Genomic DNA, 9,905 nt, shown 5'->3' with positions numbered 1-9,905 from the left:
AGGATTGATGGGAATGTTAGAGTTGGGCATAACTGAATGGATTGCTGCAAGTTCAGAGATGTAGGCTAGACAGAGTAGGCCTAGAGAAAAAATTGGAAGTTAATGCCCTGCCAATATTTGGCAATGAAAAGATATAGTGAGTGTAAAAACCCAGAGGGGAAGTATATCTAGGATCCTGAGTAAATAGCTTTCTATCTAGAATTAGGTGAAAAGTTATCGACTGATGTTACCAGCTTAGTAGCTTAAGACTCTTATCGGCTTCATATCCTAGCCACTCGCACTAGCTAAGATAATTACAATCTTACCTGTTTGAGATCTTACTTATCTTCCTATTTTCTACCACTTCCTCTCATGTGTGGGCCTCTTTTTTTTCTATGTTGTTTCATCAATTCTCACATTTCTTGCTTTTTGCCAGCACATATCTTATTATCTCAACAAGGAGTTATCTTTTGCTCAACCTCCAGTCTTGATAGCTGAGGCTTGATGGCAAGAGGAATACCTGAGGCCTATGTGAGAGCATCCTTCAGGAGGGCGAACCCATGGAAAGTATTCGGACCAGATGGAGTACCTGGCCAAGTACTAAAGACCTGTGCTTACCAACTGGCTGGAGGGTTCATTGATATCTTTAACCTCTCATTTCAGCAGTCTGATGTACCTACCAGCTTCAAGCAGGCTTCAGATATACCTGTGTCTAAGATGAACATGGAAATCTGCCTCAATGTCTATCATCCAGCTGCACTCACATCCACAGTGATGAAGTGTTGTAGAGGTTGGTGATGAGGGGCTTCGATCGTGTCGATAGCCAGAGGCTTTTCCCCAGGGCTGAAATGGCTAACCGAGGGGATGTCAGGGGCAAGTTTTTCACAGAGAGTGGTGAGTGAGTGGAATGCACTGTTGGTGGCAGTGGTGGAAACGGATACAATAGGGTCTTTTAAGTGCCTCTTAGATAGGTACATGGAACTTAGAAAAATAGAGGACTATGCGCTAGGGAAATTCTAGGCAGTCTCTGGAGTAGGTTACATGGTCAGCACAACATTGTGGGCTGAAGGGCCTGAATTGTGCTGTAAGTTTCTTTGTTCTCTGCTCAATGTTCTAAGATTTGGCATGTCACTTAAAAATTTGATAACCACCTACAGATTTGCAGTGGAGAGTATATTAACTGGTTGCATCATGGCCAGGTATAGAAATACAAATACCCTTGAATGGAAAGTCCTACAAAAAATTAGTGGATACAACCTAGTCCATCACAGGAAAAGCCCTCACCACCAGTGAGCACATCTACAAGGAGTGTTGTCGCAGGAAAGCAGCATCTATGATCAGGGACCCCCACCACCCAGGTCATGCTCTCTTCTCACTGCTGCCATCAGGAAGAAGGTACAGGAGCCTCAGGACCCACATTACCAGGTTCTGGAACAGTTATTACCATTATGGTCTTTAATCAGTGGGGATAACTTCAGTCAACTTCACTCTCCCTATCACTGAACTGTTCTCACAACCTATGTACTAACTTTCAGAATCAGGATCAGAATCGGAAACAGGTTTAATATCAGCAGCATGTGTTGTGAAATTTATTAACTTTACGGCAGCAGTACAGTGCAATACATGATAATGTAGGAAAAAACTGTGATTTACAGTAAGTATTGCATTGTAAGTAAGATGTCTTGGATACTGTGGAGGCTAGTGCCCATGATGGAGCTGACTAATTTTACAACTCTCTGCAGCTTACTTCGATCCTGTGCTTTGCCCCCACCCACCCCCATCCAGACAGTGATGCAGCCAGTTAGAATACTCTCCACGGTACATCTGTAGAAATTTGTGAGTAGTTTAGGTGGCATACCAAATCTCGTCAGACCCCTAATGGAATATAGCTGCATCAATATGTTGTGATAAGACCATAGGAGCAGAATTAGGCCATTTGGCCCATCAAGTCTGCTCTGCCGTTTCATCATGGCTGATCCAATTTTCCTCTCAGCTCCAATCTCCAGCATTCTCTCCACATCCCTTCTTGCTCTGACCAATCAAGAATCTATTGACCTCTGCCTTAAATATACATAAAAGCTTAGCCTCCACAGCTGCCTGTGGCAAAGAATTCCACAGATTCACCACCCTCTGGCTAAAGAAATTCCTCTTCATCTCCATTCTAAAAGGATATCTCTGTATTCTGAGGCTGCGTCCTCTGGTTGTAGACTCTCCCACCAAAGGAAACAACCTTTCCACAAACACTCTGTCAAGGCCTTTCACTATTCGATAGGTTTCAATGAGGTCACCCCTCATTCGTCTGAATTCTAGTGAATACAGGCCCAAAGGTATCAGGCGCTCTTCATATGACAAGCCATTCAATTCTGGATGTATATATAAGTACTTTGATAATAAATTTACTTTGAACTTTGACTTCATGGAGTGATTTTAATTTGATACTACATGTATCCAAGCTCAAACAATTTTTCTGTTAATACACCAGCATTTCTCTCTAGGGTTGTCCTGAAGATTGACCTTTACCTCTCGGAGACTTCAGCCTGATGGAAGATGATTGGTGATTGAAGGCAAATAGCCCGATAGGCCAGTACATGGACTTGGTCAAATGGAGTGTACATGGGCGAAGTCTGGGAGTACATGGGTCACATCCTGCTGAGATTTCCAATAGCATGTGTTTCAATTCAACGTATAGACACAAGGGTCCCACTAACCTACTTGGAATCTTTAAAGACAAAATTATTTAAAAGACAAAATTTTATTTTAACATTTATCACAACAATTTATAACATTATGAATAGACAGATCTCTGGCTTCCAGACAGGTTCAAATATTTATTAATGCCGACGTTTCGATGACAAACTCTGCCATCTTCATCAGGGATGATGCCTGGGCACGTCTAGCCCAGTGGTATATAAACTCCTGTTGTCCATCCCTCCTACAGGGATGTATGTACCACCAGACTAGAGGTGTCCAGGTATCATCCCTGATGAAGATGGCAGAGATTTTCATCAGAATGTTGGATAAGATCAATACCTGTACCCAGCTGGAAGCCCGAGAAGAGTTTGTTTGTCCTATGTGCTGGAAAGTTTATAATATTCTTTTCTCATTAGCGTCAAGACAGCTGCAAGTGGTCCACAGTAATAAGACACAGCAAAGAATGTTTTGCATTTTGTTTGGGCTTCTCAGGATTTCTGCCTCTACAAAACCACCTCATAGTTCAATTGGTTCAATAGGTACATTTAATGTCAGAGAAATGTATACAATATACATCCTGAAATTCTTTTTCTTCACAAACATCCACGAAAACAGAGGACTGCCCCAAAGAATGAATGGCAGTTAAACGTTAGAACCCCAAAGCCCCTCCACCCATTTCCCCCTTCCACACACAACAGAATTGCATTGGGGACAAGAAGAGGACATTCAGCCCCTTGAGACTGTTTTGTCATTCAATATGATTGTGGCCAATCTGATCTGTTGCTTCAATCCCATTTTCCTGCCTATCCCTATTAGCATCCATTCCACTTGTAATCCAAATATACCTTTAATACACTTAACATCACAAGAATTTTGACTTGAGATTTTACAAGGTGGAAGATGTGGTGTATTGGAGTTTCCAAAGGGTTTTCAATAAGGGCCACATAAAGGGTTCATGATATTGGATGTACATGATATTAGCATGTACAGTGGATTGGCTAATTGAAAACAGTCAGGATACACGAGCAATTTTCAGATTTGTAAGCTATAACCAGTGAGGTACTACAGCACTGTAACCACAACAGTATTTATTTATTTAGAAACACAGCACTTCTGGCCCCATGAGCCTGTGATATCTAATTAACCCATGTGACCAATGAAACTACTAACCGATAGGTCTTTGGAATGAGGGAGGAAACCCACGCAGTCATGGGGAGAATCTACAAGCTCCTTACAGTCAGCAGCGGAAATTGAACTGATTTGCTGACGCTGTCATAGCGTTACACTAACTGCTATAATCCATATTAATGACTTTGAATGAATATTATGTCCAAAATTGCTGGAGATACAGATCTGTGTGGAAAAAGTTGTCAAGAGGCTGCAAAGATGTGCAAAAGGAATCGATTAGTTGAAGTGAATGAGGAGAAATCTGCTAGATGGAGTTTACTGTGGAAACATTTGAGGATGTCCCTGGAATACGGAGAAGAGATGAAAAGAACAGTGTCTAAAAGGAGTGAGACAATAAAGTAGTCTGGAACAGTGGAATCAGGGTGAAACGTGAAACACCGGAAGTTACTAAGTAGGTACAGCAATTAATCAAGAAACTAAATAGAATATTGGTCTTTACTGTGAAGGGTTTGAAATCTAAAGTGAGAGAAGTCTTGTTACTATTGCAACCACATGTGGTTCATGAAACCACATCTGGAGCACTGCATCCAGATTCACTTTCCTTATTTCAAGTGGGATATACTTACGCTGGAGACAGTACAATAAAAATTTAATTGGTTGATCCAAGGATTGAAGAGTTGTCTTAAGGGTTTTATACTTACTGAAATTTAGAGACTAATAATAATCAAGCATATTGAATTCTCAGAGGGTTTGGCAGGATTGGTTCTACAACTATTATCTCATATGGGCTATCCAGAATTAGAAGGCATAGTCCCAGAATATGGATTTGCTGGTTTAGGACTAAAATGCATAGGAAATTCTCTTACGTTGACCATAAATCTTTGGAATTTTCAATCCTCCAGGACTGAATAATTGAGACCAAGATAGTTTTAGGTTTATAGGGGATCAAGGGTAATAACATTAGACAGGAAAGGGAAGGCCAAAAGCAGATCTGCCACAATTTTTTATTCCATAAAAATGTTCTTGTGTTACATTTGCATAGTACAATGGTGGGGAATCAGACTGGATTGGTGCCCATGCCCTTGACCTAAAGATGTGAGAGAGTGACAGGCATCATGTGTAACTGTTTGCTTTGTATTGGCCAAGGGGGAGAAATCAGATAGTAATTTGATTCTGATTAAATCCTGATGCACCACACTGGACAATTACAAACTAATTAAAATGAAATCACATCCAAATGGAAAATAGGATGTTTCTCTGAGAGCAGAGTGGAAATAGATTGCAAGAGGAAGCATCAGTTAGATACTGGGCAGCATCCTGAGCAGATAACCTGGCAGGGAAATGTTGTTTTCCACATTCTCTTGCAGCATAAAACTAAGTTTGTTGAGTTTCTGTTAATTCTTGGAACACCCTCATTAATCCAATCACTCATTAATTTCCCTGTAACCTATTCTTCGCCAAATCCTCCCAGATTCTACTTGCTTACCTGCACACGAGGCACAATTTACAGAGGATGATTAATCCACAAACCTGCCAGGCTTTGGGATGTGGGAAGAACTGGAGAACCTGGTGGAAACCTTTCCAGTCAAATGGAGAACATACAAACACTACACAGACAACATCGGAGGTAAGGATCGAACCTGGGTCTCTTGTGATGTGATGCAGTAGCTCTACCCGCTGTGCCCCTGGCAGCGGCTTGCCTTTGACTGAGACCAGGAGCCTATAGGATCAATATCAAACAAAAAGCTGGAGCAGCTCAGTGAAGCAGGCAGCAGCTTGGAAGAAAATTGACAGCTGATGTTTTGGGTCAACACCTTTCATCTGTCCATTTCCATCCACAGGTGTTGCCTGTCTGTCTGAGTTCCTCCACCATTTTGTTTGTTGCTCCAGATTCCAGCATCTACAGCCTTGTCAGTCCCTCAGATCAATATCACATTTGATCCAGAAAAGTGACCAATCTAAGAACAGGAGGCACATGGGACTGAAGTCAAACCGCTTCACCCTCATAAGAAATGGATGGCAATGGAGCTTGGCATCACTCTGCTTATTCCCCCAAAAGAGTTGAGCTCAGGAAGAGAAGCAATGTGACAATTTAAAAACTTCATATAACAGGATTTCAAATTGAAGAAGGAATCGATGGCAAAACAAAACACAATTCAGTTTGTAGACTCTTTTAAATCAGCCATTTTGTGGACATTAAATGGCCCAAGCAAAGAGGATAGAATAGTGAGAACTCTTCAACCTTCTGAAGATAAAACTGCTCCTTTCACATCCTGGAAGTGGCTAACACAATTTCCAAAAAGCCCTCTCTGACTTATGGTTTAGAAAAAAAAAATGTCTTCTGAGACTTCAGTTTGGACAAAGAATATCCAGTTTAATTATTAAAAGTCTTTTAGTTGCTGAACAATAGCAATTGCACGGCCAAGTGACTCATACTCGACCAGTTGTATTGATTGCATTACTCTCCATACAAGACGTTTAATTCTGCATGATTCAGTTGTACAACTAAACCTGCTGCTAAAACAGTAAAACTTGATTTCCACTCAGATCTATGTGTAATCCTTTGTTGCTAACAATCACTGTCGAGCCCACCCATATACAGGGTTGTGATTTGCACAAATTACTCAGCTGCTACTTGTCATATGGGAATTAGGTTTTCCAGGAAAGCTGCTGGCAATGTCATCTTCCCACTTACAAACACCTACTAGAAAAGATGTTATTTCACCTCAGGTCAATAACTAATTTACATCATTTTTTTTTTTAAAGATCTCCATATTTAATTCTGAAATTCCAGGAAAGGAAAGTATTCTGATTCCATGAATTAGCAACCAATCTTTCCATCTTCGAGACAGGATTGATTCATATCTAAGGAGCTTGGTGGGCCGGTGTTACTTAATGAATGAGGACGGAATGCAGCACAGAGGGAGCAGAATGATACCAGTGATGGAAGGGTTAAGGAATAAAATATAATTAAAATGTTTGTTTATTGTCAAGTGACATTTAAGGTATTGGCAATTATAAGAACTGTTCAGTGCTTGTACTAAAGCTGCAAATATTAAGATTGTATTGTTATGATTGTAGGGTATGAGGTGTTCTGATTGAGATGTTTAAAGTGATTAAAGGATTTAATGAGTAAACAGAAATTATTTTCAGCATATCAAGCATGATCTGGTGAGTGAAGGCACAATCTGGCAGGATGGAGCCTCCTCTCCCTGTGTTTCCTTTACATAGATGGCCTAATTCCAAGACAATTTCAGTACCTCATCCATCAATGGAGTCTTGTTTCCTTTAAACAGGTGGCAGCTCACTTCCTGTGCTCCTCATTGTCACTTCAGCTCCAGTTAATGGGGGGTAATTAATTGTTAACATTGGCAAAATGGGGTGAGATTAAATGCAATGTGAACAGAAACAATGAAATAAGGCCACTATCAATCTGAACATTAACCGCTGGCAGGTCTGTATTTTTTTTTCTTTCAACCGATGTATTTCTTGTTTTGATTCAGAAATGAATGTTGGTATTACCCTTGTTGTGGAATGCTGTCTCCATCATTCCCTTCAGCAGTCCCCGTTAGGTATTCACCACTCGCTGGCCTCCATCAGATCCCTACTAAATCTGTTACCTCTTTCCCTAAATCTATGTTCTTTAGTTCTATTCAGATATAGAAACATAGAAAACCTACAGCACAATACAAGCCCTTTGGCTCACAAAGTTGTGCCGAACATGTCCCTATGTTAGAGATTACTAGACTTCCCCATAGCCCTCTATTTTTCTAAGCTCCATGTACCTATCTAAAAGTCTCTTAAAGACCCTTTTGTATCCGCCTCCACCACTGTTGCTGGCAGCCCATTCCACACACTCACCACTCTCTGAGTAAAATACTTACCCCTGACATCTCCTCTGTACCTACTCCCCAGCACCTTAAACCTGTGTCCTCTTGTGGCAACCATTTCAGGCCTGGGGAAAAAGCCTCTGACTATCCACACGATCAATGCCTCTCAACATCTTATACACCTCTATCAGGTCAACTCTCATCCTCTGTCGCTCCAAGGAGAAAAGGCCGAGTTTACTCAACCTATCCTCATAAGGCATGCTCCCCAATCCAGGCAACATCCTTGTAAATCTCCTCTGCACCCTTTCTATGGCTTCCACAACCTTCCTGTAGTGAGGCGACCAGAACTGAGCACAGTACTCCAAGTGGGGTCTGACCAGGGTCCTATATAGCTGCAACATTACCTCTCGGCTCCTGAATCCAATTCCATGATTAATGAAGGCCAATACACCGTACGCCTTCTTAACCACAGAGCCAACCTGTGCAGCTGCTTTGAGTGTCCTATGGACTCGGATCCCAAGATCCCTCTGATCCTCCACACTGCCAAGAGTCTTACCATTAATAATATAATCTGCCATCATATTTGACCTACCAAAATGAACCACTTCACACTTATCTGGGTTGAACCACTTATTCAGATTGAGTAATTTGAATTCTACTTTTTCTCCTGCATTCTACTTTATCTATATCCTACATAACTTTATGGAGCTCAGTCATGTCCTTTTTAAACCACCTGCACTCCAGGTAAAATAGATCTGTTCATAACTAAAACACTCCAGCCCAGGCAATATCCTGGTGAATCTCCTCTGTGCTCACTCTAGCATTATTACATCTTTCTTATAGTTTGGTGAGCAGAATTGCATATAATAGTCCACATGAAGTCCGAATGATGTTTTATAAAGCTGGGTATAACCTCCCTTCTATTGTACTCAATTCCCTGACTAATGAAGGGTATTGAATCCCTTATGTCGACTTAACCAAATTATTTACCTGCAATGCCAGCTTCAAACATCTTTGGACTTCACCAAGGTCGCTCTGTTCCTCAGTACTCCCTAGCATCTTACCATTTACGATGCATGTTGTAGCCTCAAACTGCATCAGCTCACATTTATCAGGACTAAACTCCATCTGCCCTTTCACCAATGCACCAATATCATCCTGTAACCTATGACACCATTCACATTTTCAACAACTCCAATGAATTTTGAGTTATCTGCAATCTTACTGATTGTCCACATCCAAATAATTCACACATGTTCCAAACAGGGAGCTTGCCCATTCCAATCTCTGTTGGACACACTAATCGCTGACATCCAATCAAAAAAGCAACCTTCTACCATCACCCCTTGTCTCCTATTGCCAAGCCAATTTTGGATCCAATTTACCATCTTGCCCTTATCGCATGAGCCCCACACCTAGCCCTTTGCACCGGTCTCCCACCTGAGACCTTGCTGAAGTCTGGTAACCCACATCTACTGAACTATCTTTATCAATACATTGTTACCTCCTCACAACTTTAATCAGTTGATGGCTTTCTCTGATTATTCCTTGCTTTTCCAAGTGATCATTCATCCTGTCCCTCAGTATTTTTCTCAATAATTTCCCTACTCCTAACGTTAGGCTCACTAGTCCATCACTGCCGGGCTTTTCCCTGCTGCTCTTCTTGAAAAGGAGGATCACACTGGCCATCCCCCCTAGTCATCCTGATGAAGTCCTGACGAAGGGTCTCAGCCCGAAATGTCGACTGTACTTCTTCCTATAGATGCTGCCCGGCCTGCTGCGTTCCACCAGCATTTTGTGTGTGTTGCTTGAATTTCCAGCATCTGCAGATTTCCTTGTGTTTGCTCCAGTCACCTTGTACCTTTTTAGGCGCAAGCGAAGTTTAAAACATTTCAGGTAGGAACACAGAAATATTTTCTCCTGCCTTTTATGAAATAAAAGGTTGAAATAAATCTCAAATGGTGTCTGGAGATTTATCTAGTTATAATCCTGCGAAGGTATTGAGTGCCTTCTCTTTACTTACGGAGATTTGCACTAGAATTTCACCTTCTCCTTCTTTGAATTCTTCTTCTACAAGATCCATTTCCTTCATGAAAACTGATGAAAAGTATTCACTTAGAATCTCACCTACACCTTCTGACTACATGCTGATTGCCCCAGCTGTTATGAGTCCTATTCTTTTCCTGATTATTCTTTTGTCCCTAATATACTTATAAAATGCTTTTGGATTAAACTTAGCCCTGACCATCAGTAATATGTCTCATATTCATGCTCATA

This window comes from Hemitrygon akajei, chromosome 6 (assembly GCF_048418815.1).
Source record: "Hemitrygon akajei chromosome 6, sHemAka1.3, whole genome shotgun sequence".
Taxonomy (NCBI): domain Eukaryota; kingdom Metazoa; phylum Chordata; class Chondrichthyes; order Myliobatiformes; family Dasyatidae; genus Hemitrygon; species Hemitrygon akajei.
The sequence above is the reverse complement of the archived record's forward strand: the minus strand, read 5'-3'. Positions refer to the sequence as shown.